Here is an 18,181-nt window from a genome sequence, read left to right as displayed (position 1 = left end):
TCCCCAATAAGGCATCCATCCTTAGGAGAGAAGGCTGAGTTACATATGCACAAGTGATACTCAAATACAAGCCTAATGAGGTGTGTGTGTGTGTGTGTGTGTGTGTGTGTGTGTGTGTGTGTGAAAGACAAACAGAGACAGACAGGTAGAAACAGAGAGAGAGAGGAAATTATTAGAAAATGCTTTAAAACTGTTCTCTTCTGTTGGGCTGAATTAAAGCATCACCACTACCCCCAGCTCCCAAAGACGATCCCTTTAAATGCGGTTAAAGTGAAATTGCAGAGGCCTAGCAACATGCTACATCATGAAGAAGAATCATTTATCACAAGGGAGTAGAAAAAAGTGTGTCAGTTAGAAGCCTGGAGCTTAATAAATGATTGAGTGCTGGCTGCTTCCAGAAAAGTTCATGATTTAAGAAGACATTTAAGAAGGCAAGAAGTTACATGTGCTTTCGTTGGACATTGCTTCTGCTACTAACAAGGCAGATGAGACCTTAGAATTTAGCAGGTCAAGGATAACTTCTGATTGAAAGAAATAGAATCTCGCTAACAGGAGAACAGGGAATATTCTGAATAAAAAGAAAGCAGCCTAGGTATTGTGAAGGGGTGCTATAACCCTATGCTAGAATTCTATGGCTTGGCAAGAAAACCAACAAACAAAAATAAAAAACTTCAGATTCTAATAGAAAGCCAAAATTGAGTTAGATAAGATTGATTCATTCAGGCCTGTGCCTCTCTCTCCTCATCTGTAAAATGAGCTGGAGATGGAAATGGCAACCCACCTCAGTATCTCTGCTAAGAAAACTCCAAATGGGGTCATGAAGAGTTGAATGGGACCCTGCAACAACAAAGCCAAGGTCAAGGTGTGAAGTCCTTAGGGTGGGGGTAGGAAGAAGGACTTGAAAAGACCGGATCAAGATTGACTCAGTCCTAAGCACAGTGCCTGGTAAACCTAGGTGCTTAATAAATGCTTGTCAGTTAGTTGACGACTCAATCTGATAAAAATTGAGTTTAGTAAAAGAAGTACCACTCAAAAAATAATTGTTTGCTATTTGTTCCTTCCTCCAACATGTATGTCATGTGGCTTCAAGTAAAAATTAGTTTTGTCAATATTTTAATACATACTTTTCGATTTTACTCTAGTTTAAGAAAATTATATTTTTATATAAAATTATGTTTCCCCCAAAATGAAATGCTTTATATACTCTGTGTGTATGTATATGTATGTGTATGTATATTGCATGTGTGTGCATATGCATATTGCATTCACATGCATACTATATGCATATTATTTGTGTGTGCATGTGTGTATTATATGTGCTTGCATGCATAGCTGTATTGTATGTGTACCACATTTATATGCATAGTGTATGTTTTGTTTGCACATGCATATGCATTGTGTATTTTGCACGTGCACATGTGTATTGTGTGTATGCATATGTGTATTATATTGCTTGCATGTATATCTGCATTGCATTCGTATGCATATTGTATGTTTTGTGTGCACGATCGTTTGTGTGTGCACCTATATATTGTGTGTGTGCATGTGTGTGTTGTATGTATCCGTGTGTGTGCTGGAGGGCCCAAGTATTGGCCAGGAAGACCTGAGGCCATTTCCCTCCTCTGAATCATCCCATATCGAGGCTGTGGGAGTGATTGTCTCTCTCAGTGTTCTAGGCACCTTTTCACTACTCAGAATGGCAGGGAAGGTGCTGACCTGCGTTGTAGAGGGGAGTTTTCTTGTCTGGGAGTTCGCTTTAAGCTGTACAATCACGGGTTTGGTTCTCCTCCCCTACATGCCTTTCATTTCTCTCCCCACCCCCAGTTACTTCCAGCTACTAAGGAGAATCAAACCTAAGACCTCTGCAACCCCGAATAGGCCCCATGTTCCACTGGTAACAGTTCCCTGAAAGTATGGGCAGAGAGATAACCGGCCTTTATTGAGCTACCTGGGCAACCCCCAAACTAATAATTGACTTCAGACGTCACTGGTGGAACCAAATAAACAGAACCAACTTCCTGCAACTACAGACACTGACCTTGAGTCACTGCAGAAGGGGAGGGAGAAGAGAGTGGGCATTGTTGGGTGTGGGGGCATCCCGAAAGGGCTATCAATCTGGGAGTGCTTCCTGAAGGCAGCTGATTATTGTTTGGAAGAAGGGATTTGCCTTGGTGAAGGGAAGGGTCATAAATTTTTTTGTAAACTCTTTGTAATACTATTGTGAATACTGTGGACCTGAGCATTCTAGCCTAAGGATCTCCATTCAGGTAAAAAGCTTTTATGCATACTTACTGGTTTTAGCACCAAGTTAATTACAAAGACCTGAGACCTGACCTTCAAGTTAATTGCTTAAGGTGATTGCTTATACTGAGGGGGGCCCAAGTGAGGGACCTATGAGGCATCAGTATGATGTAGAGAGATGGGCCATTGGATCTGAAGATGGGGAGACCTGGGTTCAGATCCTGCCTTCCTAGCTGTGGAACTCTGTAGTAGTGGAGGTAAGAAAATAAGCTCAAGTTCTACATCAGAACCTTACTAGCTGGGAAGCCATTTAACCTCTGACTCAATTTCCTCATCAGTGAAATGGCTATAACCTTAGCATTCTTCAAAGGTCTGTTGTGGATCAAATGAGGTAATATGCACTCAGCAAACCTTCAAACCATCTCTGTTAGCTATTGGACCTATATAGCCTCAGTTTCCTCATTTGTAAGATGGGGGTTTGGACTTGACAGGCTCCTGAGCCCTTTCCAGCTCTAAAATCTAGAATCATATGAAATATTTGACATATAAAAATAGTACTTGTAACAACAAATATAATGGCTAGCATTTACTACGAACCATATGTTGTGCCAAATTCATTACAAATATTGTCCCATTTGATCCCCTCACATCAACCTTGGGAGGGAAGCATTATGACAAGCCCTGAAGTAAATAGGATAAGTGACTTGTCCAAGGTCATAGGGCTAGTGCTTGAGGCCAGGTTTGAACTCTGGCTTTCCAGGTGCAGCGTTCTATCCACTGTGCCACCTAGAAATGAAAATGAAAACATCACAGGATCTCCCCGACTTCCTTATTTTCTAGATGAGGAGTTTGAGTTGGCCAAGGAGAGAGGATTCAAATCCAGATCCTCTGGCTTCTTTACACAGTGTTGAACCCTCCCCTTAACCCATGGGTTCAGAGAACACAACCTTTGCAGCAGGGGCCCTGGCCTTTCCTGATGTCTTCCCAGGTGCCAACTTAGGTGTGGGCACATACAGTAGCTGCTTAGTGCAGATGTGGAACCTTACTGAATTGAATGTCTGTCTGTCTCTTTCACTCCTCCCCTTCTGGCCCAAGCCTGTGTCTCTACCTTTGCCTGGGGGAAGGGGGCAGACGTGGCAGGGAGGGTGGGTGGAGACTTGACTGGCAGGTAAATGGCCTGCCTCCTCCCCCATCCCACACTTTGGAGCCTTTCTATTTAACTGACACCCAAAGATGATTAAAATAGAGGAAAGAGGGACAGACAGGTGGGTGTGTTGGGGTAGAAAGAGGGAAAAAGACAGACAGACAGAACTCCGGATGGGAGGTGGGGGGGGGACACCTAGGAAACCTCAGATCAGCAAGCACACCCCATGTGATTTCTCCAGAACTGGCCCTGAAGGCAGGAGAAGGTATTTTTAGCTTAGTCTCAGGTGCAGACACAGACATTACTCCATGTCCTCCTACCAATTGGTTAATATTTAATCCCCTCCTTAATCATTAACTCATTTTCTGGTCTACTGTGGTGGTTTGGGACTGGAGTTGGGGTGGTGGTTACTGTCTGGGCTGTTCTAGAATCTTTAAACAGAGAACCAGGAAAAATGTCCTGTGTGTGTGTTTGTGTCTGTCTGTCTGCCTGCCAGGAGCAGAACAAGCCAGACTTAGACCTTTCCCTGTTTCCCTAGCTAAGTGTGCTGGGGGTTGGGGAGAAAAGGTGGGGTGGGGGGGGAAGGACTGAGATTCTGGGTAAAATAGGGGATCACAGGATTGGAGGCTCACAGGTAGGACAGTGTGTGTGTGTGTGTGTGGTGTGTGTGTATTTTTTCATCCATCTTCCCATGTATATTGAAAAGAACAGGGAACAAGACTTCAGAAGACCCAGATTCAAACTTTTTATCTTTGTGATGCCGGATTCATCATTCAGTTTCCCCAGTTTTAGGTTCCCCATTGGTAACATGAGTGGGTTAGATTCTAGGCAGTCAGGAAGGAGGTTCTGTCCAACACACACCATCTCATTAAATGAGATGTAATGCTCTGTGACCATTTTTTGTGACCACCTCAAATGCCACCTCTTCCTTGAAGCCTTCCCTGATTATCAAGCCAGAAGTGATTTTCTGTAGCACTTTTATTTAAACAGAACTCTGATGGCACTTTGGTCTTGTCACTGTAAGAATGTAAGTTCCTGGAGGACAGGGGCTGCTTCATCTTTGTTTTTGTAGTCCTAGAATCTTGCACAGTGCCTAGCATTTGGGGGGAGCTTAGTAAATCCTTGTCAGTTAATTGACTGATTGATTATATGATAGTTATTTATGGAGGAGTTGTCCCTTTCTTAACCAGTCCAGGGAAGGATATTCATCATTTTAGGATAATATCTATTCTTTACTTCATTTGGATCACAGAACCCTTTGATAGTCTGGGGGAACCTGGGAGCCCCTACTCAGAATGATGTTTTTAGATGCACAAAACAAAATATATAAGACTTTTATAAAGTAAACCAATGATATTGAAATAAACATGCAATTTTTTTTTCTCCATTTCCATATCTGCATACACAGAATGTCCTTGGACTTTAGATCTGGTGTTTGTTTCTTCTCCCTTCTCATTTTCCCCCTTTATTATGACAAATTCTCCAACAAGGAATCTAGTCTCCTGACTTCCTCCCAATCCATTTTCTGGGACAAATGCCACCTCCTATACGAAACACAGTCTGATTTCTCCTGGTTGCTTTTTATCTATTCTACAGGTAGGTGGCCCAGTGGATAGAGCACTGGGCCTAGAATCAGGAAGACCTGAGTTCAAATTCAGCCTCAAACACTTATTAGCTGTGTGAGCCTGGGCAACTCAATTAACTTCTGCTTGTCTTAATCTGATAGTGAAGGAAATTCCAGCATCTTTGCCAAGAAAGCCCCATGGACAGACACTATGGTCCACAGGGTCATGAAGACTCAGACTTGACTCAATAACAAGCAATATACTTTATATTTACTTTTGTTGCAAATGCATTGGTTTGGTTCTCACCAGCCTCTCCTCCCCCACACCTCCCCAAGATAAGTCCTTTGTGATTAGGTCATGCTCCTTCACAGTGCCTAGCACTGTGCTCTACACATAGTAGGTGCTTAATAAATGCTCAATGAGTAAAATCAGGGACATATTTAATTGTGAAGTTAGGGAACGGCTCAGTAGCCTTTGTTCAACTATTACATCTTAGAGCTCATTTCTTGAAATTATTTTCTCTTTACTTATCTATGTAGACCCTTCAGCCCACTCCACCCCACCAAGCTCCTTGAGGGCAGTGACTTTTTTTTTAAACTGTTTTTATCTTTGTAGGCAAGTGTTAACAAATGTTTGCTGAATGAGAATTAATTGCCTTTTCTTTAAAGACTTTTTGAACTTTGAAGGAGAACTATGGGATTTCTTTGATATAAAGACTTTTTCCTCTGGATTTCCAGTAAATAAAGAGAAGGGTATTGGAAGGTCACAGGCAAAACCTCCCCAGAGGGCTTGGGTCTATTTGAAATTAAATCTTTGTTTCTCCCCCATGCCTAGCCCTGAGCACTCTGTATACAGTAGGTGTTTTCTAAGTGTTCACTGATGGGCTGATTGGTGGAACCTAATGATCTGTGATGTCTGAAAAAGAAAAGTAGGTTCTAGAATCCTGGATGGTTCAACAATTGTCCTAAATCAGCCAAACTGGTTGGCTCTTAGGCTTTGTACATTCACTCCATCAACAAACATTTATCCTGTGCCAGGCCCTAAAAATGAGACAATTCCTGGCCTCTGGGAGCTTACATTCCTGAGTTCAAAAGACGATCTGAGTCTAAATCCAGCCTCAGACACTTACTGTGTGCCCCTTGAGATATCAGGTTCAGTGTCCTCACCTGTAAAATAGAATAAAAAGAGTGCCTACCTGCCAGAGTCGTTGTGGGGATCTAATGAGATACATTCTGTGGAAGGACACAACATGAACACATTTAGGCATTTAGAAAATAAATAGAAAGTAAATACAAGGGTAATGGGGCAAACTGGAAGCTGGGAGCATGAAGGAAACAGGCAGTGGTGAATTCTGGTTACCGAAGGCCCAGGCTTCCACCTGAATTGTCCAAAGGGGCACCTCTGCCAGGCGACGGGACCCTCACTTGTCTTATGTCCAGTGGACAGCAGACATGACCTTGGGCAGAGGGCATTTAGCAGCCTGGTAGCATAGAATGCTAGGTGGTGGAGGGGGTAGAGTCTAAGGCCTGGAGACCTGAAGTTCTGAGTTCAAATGCAGCCTCAAGACACTTACTATGTGACCCTGGGCAATCCTTCTGAGATCCTCAGTCTCAGTTGCCTGACCTGTAAAATAGGTATAATAAGATGCCCAGAACAGTTGTGAGGATCTAAGGACATAATATGTGTAAAGCATTTTGTAAACCTTAGAGTGCTATATCAGTGCTAGCTGTTATTATTATTTTGAACTGGACCTGTAATCCTACCTCTTCCCCCATTTTAAAGATGAAGAGACTGAGGCCCAGAGAGGTGGGAAGGGACATGACCAACATCTTCCAGGCAGGGAATAGCAGAATCAACATTCGAACCCAGTTCTCCAGATCTGCATGCAGCACTCTTGACTTCATCATTCTGTCTTCCATTTTTTGACAAACTGGTTCTCCCACCGACTCTGCACCCCAAGGCAGGGAGGAAGCCACAAACAGAAAAAGCTGCAGGAAACACAGGAGAGAAAGAAAACAAAAACAAAACAAAACATCAGAAACACAGCCTCTCACCCTGTTTTGCCTCCTGCAGTTTGGAGAAGAGGAGGAGGTACTGATGGGAGGGGGGTCCTGTTTCTCCTGACCGGGTCTCTGGCCTTGTCCTGGGCTCAGCTCGGTGGTCTCCTTCTGGCTCCACACAGCCCACTGACTATCAGCCCTTCCAGTGGCTTTAGGCTGAATCATACTAACCAATTGAGGTGAATAGAAATGATCCAGCTTTTTTTTTTTTTTAATGATGTAGCTTTTGAGCAGAGAGGTTAGCTTGGAGATGATAATAATGAGAGCTCACCCTTACACTGGGCTTTGCTCAAAGTCACCCAGTAAGCATAGGCTTCAGAGAGGGGGCCAGTCCTCTTTACTGCCTATATGGTAAAGTGATAATAATGAAGGTAACTAGTAACTACATGGGGTTTGCCTTGTGTTACGTCCTTTGGTCCTCATGACAAGCCTGTAAGGTAGATCCTATGATTAGACCATTTTACAGGTAGGGAAACTGAGGCTAGGAAAGATTAAGTGACTTGCTCTGGGTTATACTGACTAGGCAGTACCCAACGTAGGATTTGAATTTATGTCTTATTCCCTTTACCTTCAGCAAGCTCTCAATTCCCTCTGCTACCGAGCTAATACAAGCAACCCCTATTTTACAGATATGGAAACTGAGGCTCCAGAGAAGTTTTGTGATTTGACTAAGAGATCTTAGGCTAGTGTGAGAGACCAAGAAAGAGCAGGGGTACTTGGTGGGCCCAGCTATTAGCCCTGGGTCAGTCCAGAAAACAAGTCCACACAGAGCCCAGAAGGTATACATTGGATGGGAACTGGAAGGGGTCTTCAGGGGCTATTGAATCTCCTTGTGGGTGGGGGAAGAGATCCTTGTCCCTCCCTGGGGCCTGGTGATGGGTTGTTGGATTGTGTGGGTGGAGGGATAAACCCCTGAGTTCCATGGTACCTGTTGCTTTCTTGGTCTTTTTAAGAGTACAGTGTGGGGTGGAGTTGGTTGGTGAATGATACTGGAAAAAGGGGGCCATGAATTTTAATGCAGACAGCAGCTTAGCACCCTGGCTTCCACTCAGGGGACTCCAACAGGAATGAGAGTGAGCTGTGAGCCCCACCTAGGTAGAGACTGGAGAAGCCCTGGGCTTGTTATGGATTTTAAAATAAAATGTATTTGTCATGAAGTCTTTTGAACATTTATTATCTGGAATCTGCCCCACCCTTATCATATACTGCCTTGTTTTTATTTTCAGCCAGTGAACTTTGATATTACTTGCAGAATGTCAGAGCTGGAAGGGTCCTTCAAGTTCTTCTCATTTAACGCCTTCATTTTATATATGAGGACACTGATGTCTAGACAGGTGAAATGAATTTATAATCTCTAAAGTTCCTATCAAAAAAAAAAATAAAGTTCCTATTCTGGAATTCTGTAAGGGATTTGCCTAAGACCACAGATATCAAATGGCAGAGCTGAGACTTGAACCCAATTTTTCTGATTCCAAATGCAGTGGGTTTTTTTAAAATTTATTTTACTTTTCAGTTTGTGAGCATTTATGTTCTCTCACTCTCTCCCCTCCCAATGGAAAAGGAAAAAAAAAACCTCTGTACAAAATATATGGAGTTGGCTTCCCTAGCTTCCTTCCAGCCTTGGCTAAAAATCTGATCTTCCCTCTCTTGATTATCCCTACTTTATCCTGTTTATAGCAGTTAGGTGATGCAGTGGATAAAGAGCTGGGTCTGGAGTCCAGATGATCTGAGTTTAAATCCAGCCTCAGATACTTACTTGCTGTGTGACCCTGGGCAAGTCACTTATCTCTATTTGTCTGAGTTTCCTCATCTGTAAATGACCTGGAGAAGGAAATGGCCAACCACTCCAGTATTTTTGCCAAGAAAACCCCAAATGGGGTCAAGAAGAGTCAGACATCACTGAAATGATGAACAAATAACAGTTTCTTTGTATGGGGTTATTCACATATTGTCTTCCCCCATTAGACTGTCAGCTCCTTGAGAGCAAGGACTGTCTTTTTAACCTTTTTTTTTATTTTTGGAGAGGGGAAGGCAGGGCAATTGGGGTTAAGTGACTTGCCCAAGGTCACATGGCTAGTAAGTGTTAATTGTCTGTTTAACCTTTCTTTATAGCCCCAGGGCTTAGCACTGTGCCTTCTACATTGTAGGTACTTAATGCATGTTTATTGACTAACTGACTCACAAAAAAACCAAATTTTCACTTTGGTCTTATTCCTTCTGTACCTAAGACTATACCTCTCTGTCAGGAGGTGACTAGCATACATCATTATCAGTCTTACAGAATTGTGGTTAGTCTTTGCATTGATTGTAGCTATTAAATCTTTCAAATTGTTTGTCTTTAAAATGTCTTTGCTATAAACTGTTTCCCTGGTTCTGCACATTTCTCTCCATATCAGTTCATACAAATCTTTTCAGATTTCTCAGAACCCATGTCTTTGATCATCTCTTAAGACACAAATGTTGTTCTCTAGTCATTCCAGTTGTGTCCAATTCCTTTTTGGAATTTTCTTGGCGGAGATACTGGAGTGGTTTGCCATTTCCTTCTTCAGCCCATTTTGGAGATGAACAAACTGAGGCAAACAGGGTTAAGTGACTTATCCAGGATTGCATGGCTAGTAAGAGTCTGAGGCTAGATTTGAACTCAGGTCATCTTGACTCCTGGCCCAGTGCTCTAACTACTGCACCACCTAGCTTCTCCTAAGGCACAATAGCATTTCATTTACATTCAATATTCCATAATTTCTTCAGCCATTTCCCAGATGATAGTTTCCCTTTACTTTCCCATCTTTGCCTCCACAGAAAGAGCTGCTAAGAATATTTTTGTACATATGGATCCTTTCCCTCTGATTTCTTTGGGGTCACTGCTCATACCAGTATACTCCACTGCCTGACCCTCTGAGCACTTACAGTCCTATGTCCTTAGGGGTTAGGTAAGGCTAGAAATCATAGAGAGAGCCCCCCCCCTCCCTCCAAGGTCAAGATGTTTCAACTTTATCTATTAGGGAATGAGAGGTCATTGAAAATTCTTGGGCAGAATGACATGACCAGAGTTGTACTTTCAGAAGATGAATTAAGCAGCAGTATGGAGCATGGATCGGAGGTAGAAGAGCACTGGAGGAGTGAAATGATGAGAGACTGAACCAGAGAAAAAGAAAAATGAAAAGAAAAGAAAAAAGAAAAATGAAAAGAAAATCAGAGTAGAAAAAAATGGAAAGAGAAGATTGGAGTATTGAATGAGATTATATGACCAGTTTTCTTTTTAAGTGTAAGAGTTTTATCTTCTTCAGTCTCCTCACCTGAAGCAGCTGGTGTTGAAGTGGACAGGGCTCTGGACCTGGAGTCAGGAAGACCTGAATTCAAATCCCACTTCAGACACTTACTAGCTATGAAAGTCCCAGCTAGTTGGTTATTGTTCACATATTTCAGTTGTGTCCAACTCTTGGTGACCCCTTCTTGGGATTTTCTTGCAAAGATACTAGAGTGGTTTTCCATTTCCTTCTCCAGCTCATTATACAGATGGGGAAACTGAGGAAAACAGGGTTAAATGATTTGGCCAGGGTCACACAACCTAGTGTCAAGTCACTAAACCTCTGTCTGCCTCTGTTTTCTCAACCCTGAAATGAGGATAATAATAGCACCTACCTCCCAGGGTTGTTGAAAGGATCAAATGAAATAATATTTGTAAAAGTACTTGGCATCATGTCTGGCACATAGCAGGGGCTTAATAAATGCTTATTTCCTTCCCCCTAGCCCTTGGTACACAGCTGGAAAGATTTGGCGATTATACCACCTATTGATCCTTCAGTGATCCAAATCCCGACCCTGTAACCTGGGTGACCTACAGATTGGGGCTGTATTCAGGTAAGAGGCCAACTTCAGAGTTTAATGGCTTGAGCGGCTGCTCTCTGTTTCTCCTTTCTTCTCCCTCAAAGGAGGAACAGGATGATTCTTCTCAGATCAGGGGAGGGAGTCTGACTCTGGGAATGCCCCCTACCCTAGACTTTGGCCCTGAGGAAGCTAAGGTTCAGAAAGCAGCTATTACTAGGTATCAGTAGATAGCAAAAGTATCTGGGACTTTCCATCTTCAGTTAAAAGGAGTGTGTTACAGTTGATATCTTTTCCTTTTCCTCCTCTTTTTCTTCTCCACCCTCTTCCTCTTCCTTCTCTTTGATTATATCCCTGGGTTTCAGTCATAGGTATACCCAGGTCTTATGTGGTGATAAACACGTCACTTAGCCTCTCTAGCCTTTAGTTCCCTGATCTGTAGAATGGGTATAACAATAGTCATCTTCCCTCCCTCTTTTTCTTTTTTTTTTTTTTAAAGCAATTGCGGCTAAGTAACTTGCTCAAGGTTACACGGCCAGTTTTTTTGTGTGTGTGTGGGTATTAAATATCTGAGGCCGGAACCGATCCCGGGTCCTCACGACTCTGGGGCTGGCGCTCTTACTCACTGCACCACCTAGCCACCCCTCTTCCTTTCCTCTTAGGGAAGAGATAGTAGACTTAAAAATTCTCTGCAAAGTAAAAAAAATAAATCCTGAATCCTTTCTTATGGAAAAGACTCCCAAAGTCTCAGAGAAACCATTGGAGGAGCTGGGGACCCAGATCAGAACCCAATTTTCCCTAGAGTTGACACCAAACCCTGAAGTTGTCCCTGGGCTTATCTGAGCTACAGCAGAGCTGTTGTTGGAGAGGCAGAGATAGCTTCCTCTCTGGCTCTGATGGTGTGAAGCTTGATAAAGGAGTCCAGGCCCCCAAGTGTTGGGGGGAGACTAAGAAAGGAGCAGGAAAAATCAGGCTCCATGTTGGAGACGCTCTTTTCTTTGCTTCATCCTTCCTTCTGTCTTCCTCTGTGCTTCATTCCTTTCCTTTTTTCCCCTTGATATAATTTGTTTCCCTTCCCCCCCTTATTTTCCTCCTTCTCCATCTTCCCCCCTGCCCAATCTTCCCTTACTCCTTCTTCCCAATTCTGTGCCTTCCTTTCTTTGGGGAAAAATTGGCAAATAGACTTATTGTCTTGTCATTTTATTTATGGGTTGGCTTTTTAAAATATTTAAATTTCTATTTTAAGATTAAAATATAAAAATAAAACCCTTATACTGCTCCATTTTTATTTTTAGAGCCTAACAAAGGTTCCTAAAGTTATAAAAGAAAAATTGGGCTCCGAAAACACAAAAATTATATGTGCTGCAAATTGAATGAAGCTACAATAAAAATAAAGCCAAAGAAAAGGAATTTGAGGAAAAGCTGACAATCATTAAGTGAAATAAAATGTTTCGGAAAGAATAGCTTATTTTTACAAAGAAGAAAAAGAGATCTGAAGGAACCCTAGAGGCAAACATTAAAGTGAATATACACTTTGTAAAACAAATTGTGGGGAACTTGCAGTTTATGGCTTTGGGTATGATCTCATTTTTAAATATTTGTTTATTCATATGTTTGTTTCTGTTGATGGGTACTAAGCTCATAATTACAAAAAAATAAAAACAGAAAAACCCCAGATGATGGTTTTTCTCCCACTCAAAGAACCTGGGACTAGTCTGATAGAATTGCTTTACTAGCTTATGGTTCTTTCCTGTAATGGAACTTGGGAGGGTACAGCAGTCCAAGAGAAGGGCTCATCCCAGACTCCAGGAAAATGATGTGGACACTTCCCTTGAGGGTGGGGATTGAGGTATTTCTGGACATCACCCTCACATGTACTGAGAAGGGTCAGCACTTGGATTTTGTTGTTCAGTCATGTCTGACTCTTCATGATCCCATTTGGGATTTTCTTGGCAAAGATACTGGAGTGGTTTGCTATTTCTTTCTCCAGCTCATTTCACAGATGAGGAAATCGAGGCAAACAAGGTGAAGTGACTTGCCCAGGGTCACACAGCTAGGAAGTATCTTAGGTCAGATTTGAACCACCCCAGCACTTGGATACTCTGCTTTAAATCACTTCAATTTCAATCAATTCAATTTGACTAACATCTATGAAACAGTATTATATGTTACTTGCTGCATTAGGTACTTGAGGTAGAAAGATAAAAATGAAAGTTTCCTGTCCTCAAGGTGCTTATACTCTACTAGGGAAGTATATATGAAATTATTGGTTGTCTTAGAAATAAAGGACAAACAACAATAAATATGAAACGTATGTGAAGTAATTTGGATTAAGGGGAGCCCTAACAGCTGGGGAGGTTAGGAGAGGCCTTGTACAAGAGGAGGTGGCCTTGGAAGTGGTACCTGAATTGGGCCTAGAGTGGAATTTGGCTAGAGAACAGAAAGTGATGACAATAATGATGAGGAGAAGGAGGAGGAAGAGGATGATGATGATAGCTAGCATTAATACAGTACCTATTATGTGCCAGGCAGTATAGTAAGCACTTTACACATATCATCTCATTTGATCCTTATAGCAACCCTGCAAGGTAGATGCTAATTATCCCCATGTTACAGATGAAGAAACCAAAGCAAAGAGGTTAAATGATTTGACCAAGATCACATAACTAGTGTCTATGGCCAAATTTGAACTCGGCTCTTCCTGACTTCAGGCCCAACTCTATCTACTGAGCCACCTAGCTGCCTTTCTCAACCAATTTAGCTAAAATGTGGGTGAGGACTAGGAGAGAAATGGGAAGTAAGAGAGGCTGGGGTCAGTTTGTGAAGGGCTTGGGTAAAAGAATGGTGGAGCAAACAGGTAAAGTATAGATCTGTGGCTGGGCAACCTGGGATTGTTACATAACCTGTTACCTGTGTATGTTTGGGCAAGTCACTTACTTACCTTGTCTAGGTCTCAGTTTCTTCTTCTAGGAATTGAGGATTTGGGACTAGATGAGTTCTAGGGTCTCTTCCAGTTCTAAATCTGCCATCTTGTGAACCTAGGGCAGATGGATGTCCAACCCTGGATGTTCTTCCTCCTTGCTTGGCCTTCTGGGATTGATCTGGTCATTCTGGGCTGGGAGCAGAACCAGCAAATAAATAGAGCTACCCAATGGGAACCTGATCAAAAAGGATCGATATGTAGAAAATACTCATAGCAGGGCTTTTCACAGTAGCCTCAAACCATAAACTAATGGGTGGCCACCTATTGAGGAATACCTAAAACAAATTGTGGCATATGATTATCAGTGTGCTGTAAGAAATGACAAAATGAATAGTTTCTGATGAACCTGGGAAGACCGTTATGAACTGATGGAGAGTGAAGTGAGCAGAACCAGGAAAACAATTTATATTATGGTAACAACATTGCAGAAAAAAACAACTCTGAAGAACCTTAGAACTCCTATCGATGGGATGATGGACCACGGATCTAAAAAAAAGGAAGAAGAAACACCACACTCACTGACAGAGGTGATGAGCTTAAATTTGGAAAAAGACATATATTTGGACATGGCTACTGTGAGAATTTGTTTTGCTTGACTAGTGCCTTCTTCCCTGTGTCGATTATCTGCAATTTATCCTATACATATCTTTTTTTTTTTTTTTGCCTTTTGGAGGGCAATTGGGGTTAAGTAACTTGCCCAAGGTTACACAGCTAGTTTTTGTGTGTGGGTGTTAAGTGTCTGGGGCTGGAACGGAACTCCGGTCCTCCTGACTCTGGGGCTGGCGCTTCACTCACGGCGCCACCTAGCTGCCCCTGTCCTGACTCTGGGGCTGGCGCTTCACTCACGGCGCCACCTAGCTGCCCCTGTCCTGACTCTGGGGCTGGCGCTTTACTCACGGCGCCACCTAGCTGCCCCTGTCCTCCACATATCTTGATGGCACATAGTTGTTGAGATGTTGTCTCTCCCTTAGATTGTAAGCTCCTTGAGGGCAGGAGCAATCTTTTTACTTTTCTTTATATTCCCAGAACTTAGTCCAGTGCACATAGTTGTACACATAATGCATCTTTGTCGTCTGACTGCCTGGACTGTGTAGCTATGTATTGAGAGATTTCTTTTTTTGGTTTGTTTTCTTCTTAAAAATGTGCTCAGTGGAGGAGGGGAGGGACAGATGAATTAAAAATGCTTATTACTTGACTAATATGGACATGTTTTGCATGATTGCACATGTATAATCTGTGTCAAAGTGCTTGCCTTCTCAAGGAAAGAGGAGGGGAGAGAGGGAGGAAATTTGGAAGTCAAAAATTATAAAAAATGAATGTTAAAAATTGTTTTTATGTGCAGCTAGGTGGCGCAGTGAATAGAGTACTGGTCCTGGAGTCAAGAGGACCTGGGTTCGGATCTGGCCTCAGATACTTGAAAGAAAAAATAGCCATGTGACCTTGGACAAGTCATTTAACCCCAATTGCCCTCCAAAAAGCAAAAAAAAATTTTTTTTACATGTAATTGAGAAAAAAAATTAAAAGTATTTAAAAATGCTTGTTGCTTGAAAAAATAAAAATGACAAAGTTTTTAAAAGTTGTTTATCTTTCGCTCTTACAGAAGACTAATGTCAAAGAGTAAGTAGACAGTAAAGAAGTAAGCACATAAAATAGAGGCTCCCAGCTGAAGAATTTGTCACATAAGGGAGAAGAGAGGAAAAATGTAGGAAAGAGGAAGATGAAGTAACAGATAGGGCTAGCACTCATTGGATTAGGAGCCAAGGAATACCTTGGAAGCTATGGTTCCATGGCATGATTCTACTTGCTAATTTCCCCTCCCTGAGGAAAAAGGTTTCATTTCACTGATCTGCAAAATGAGTTTTGTTGAACATCTTATGATCTTAAAGGTTCAGGGAAAGAAAGAACTGGGTTTATTTCAATTTGACCACTAACTTGGAGGTGAAATCTTGGGAAAACCACACCCTCCCAGAAACTTAGTTTCTTCATTAGTGACATGCGGGTAGGGATGGAGTAGGGGAATTTGGCCTATCACTAGGGTTCTTTGCAAAAGAAATAATATAGAAAACAGTAGGAAGAGAGGAGAAGTCACCTACTTTTACAGGTTCCAGCCTCTTTCTTGACATCTAGTTCCATTGACCCAACATGATTACTTGGGACATTGCTATGTCCCAATTCCCCAAATATAAGAGTGGGGACAGGAAACCACGAACTCTGCCTCCCAAGGACAGATTGGCTACTTGGAATTTGGGAAGGAAGTGAGCAAGGGACAAAGAAAGAAAAAGGCCTGTGTCCAAACAGGTAAAGTTTGCAAAGTTTGCCTCCAAGGTTTTGGGACACCACAGACACTTGAGATATCTCCAGATGTGGTTGTCAAGAAATGGCAGTCTTCTGTCCCAGTTCAGCTGCCTAGTATCAATTGTTGGCTTCATTATGTGAGCTCTATGAAGACAATGCTATATAGTACCTTTGTGTTTCCTCCCAGTGCCTATCACAGTGCTGTGTGTCCTTTAAGTGTTTTATCACTGTTTATAAATCGATTGAAAGAAGGAATGGTGGTTCTGAATCATCCCTGGGCGCAGGTCATCACAACTCCTGGTATACAGCCTCCCTGCACCCTCGATCATTTTCCTTGGCTCACTATATCATTGTGTGTGACAGTGATACTAGCTTAAGAAGCTTACCCACATCTTCCCTCCCCACCTTATTCAGAATAGCCAGAGATCAGGCCCCAGACTGAAACAACCTCAGTCAGGCCTTGGGAGGGGAGGAAAGTGAGGGAAGGGCAAAGATTGCTGTTGTTAGATATTTCAGATTTGGGCCCTCTTTGCATAGCTGGACACTATTTGAGGAGCCCAGTGTTTAATGTGAGTCTGCCTTGCTGTTTTTGAGCAAATACAGTTTTCTTTTTGCTAAAAATGAATGTTCCCTGAGAGAGTTGAGTTCAATTAAATTCTTCTAGTGGAATGTAACATGTACATAAATAAGGAAAGAGGCACTTCCTTTTTGTTTTTGATGAGACTGAATTAGAATTTGAACCTAGGTCTTTCTGATTTCTGAGAGTACTTCTCCATATACTACCTCATTCCCCCCTTCTCCACACAATTCCTCATTGTATCCCTCTCAATCATCCCACACTAAAGTTTCAACTAAACACCCAGCCCTTCCATTGTGCCCTCTGAAATTCCTGTTCCATAGGCAATAAGCTTGCTTTCATCGTAAATCTTTCTCTCTCCCATTCCTTCCATCAGCTAGTTATTTCTGAAACCTGATGAAAGAGAGCTTGAGCTGGGGTAAAGTCTATGTGAATAGAGAGGAGGGGGTAAATTCAAGAGATGTTATGGAAGGATCCACAAGCTTGGATTTGATGAGGGGGAGAGGAAAGAGTTGTACCATCAACTGCCCCTTAAGGAGGATCCCAGAATGCTCTCCTTTATTGGAGAGATAGATTCTCTGTTAGACCAGCCAGAGAGAAGTAGCTTTCAGAACTGGGTGTAGAGACACATTTCACTCAGAAAATTCATGCTGTGGGAATAGAAGACTCTATCAACAGAAGTAGATGCACAGCCAGACAGCTGGCTTGAAGACTTCCACTATTACATCATACTACCCTGTCATGTCTGACCTTGAATATAGCTTAGAGCCTCCTTAAAGTTTTGTACCATATTTATTCTGTGAATGATACTGGACTGTATAAGTCACTTGCCCTGAACTGTTAGCATGGCCACTGGAAAGACAAGGGTAGGGGCAGCTAGGTGGCACAGTGAACAGAGGACTGGCCCTGGAGTCAGGAGGACCTGAGTTCAAATCCAGCCTCGGAAACTTAACACTTACTAGATGTGTGACCTTGGGCAAGTCACTTAACCCCAATTACCCTGCCCTCTCCCCTCCAAAAAAAAAGAAAAGAAAAGAAAGAAAGAAAGAAAGAAAGAAAGAAAGAAAGAAAGATGAGGGTATTCAAAGTCCAGGTCTTGAAGGAGAAGAGAATAGAATCTCTGCTAATGGGAAAGGAGTTTAGTTTTTCTATTTGAGGGATAAGGCAAGAGAGAATTAGGAAGCAAAATCAGTTTAAAGACCCTTAAAGACAATCAAATCCAGATTAATGGCAATGATCATGTTTGGTCCCAGAGAAAAGGTGATGAAACCCATTGACTTCTTGGTAGAGAGGCTGGAGACAGTGGTCATGGAAAATTGTTTATGATGGCAGATGAGGTCAATTTGTTGCTAAGTTTTGCCTGTTTTCCTTTGTTACAAGGGAAGGTTTGCTGGAGGTGGACATATATCAGAAAATTATATTCATTAAAAAACCAAGAAGCATCAATCAAACTTTGTTTTCAAATTGAGTTAAAGAAACAGACCTAACAAT

General features: G+C 42.2%; 1 long non-coding RNA gene across 4 annotated transcripts in view; it reads left to right on the top strand.

Moving 5' to 3' along the window:
* The window catches only part of LOC138148781 (uncharacterized), a 42,301-nt gene that overhangs the window by 11,104 nt on the left and 13,016 nt on the right, over positions 1-18,181 (top strand). For 2 of the 4 annotated variants that reach the window (XR_011165177.1, XR_011165176.1), the window contains exons 3-4: positions 8,237-8,344; positions 10,761-10,871. This is a non-coding gene — a long non-coding RNA (uncharacterized lncRNA). Of the gene's footprint in view, positions 1-8,236; positions 8,345-10,760; positions 10,872-12,130; positions 13,436-13,877; positions 15,395-18,181 lie in introns of those variants that run through there. The other 2 variants (XR_011165173.1, XR_011165174.1) reach the window with 2 other exon arrangements.

This window comes from Petaurus breviceps, unplaced genomic scaffold, assembly GCF_028583685.1.
Source record: "Petaurus breviceps papuanus isolate PSGF00001 unplaced genomic scaffold, PetGlider_PUasm1.0 90842, whole genome shotgun sequence".
In the NCBI taxonomy this organism is placed as follows: domain Eukaryota; kingdom Metazoa; phylum Chordata; class Mammalia; order Diprotodontia; family Petauridae; genus Petaurus; species Petaurus breviceps.
Note: the sequence above shows the minus strand (reverse complement) of the source record. Positions and strands in the feature narration are given on the sequence as shown.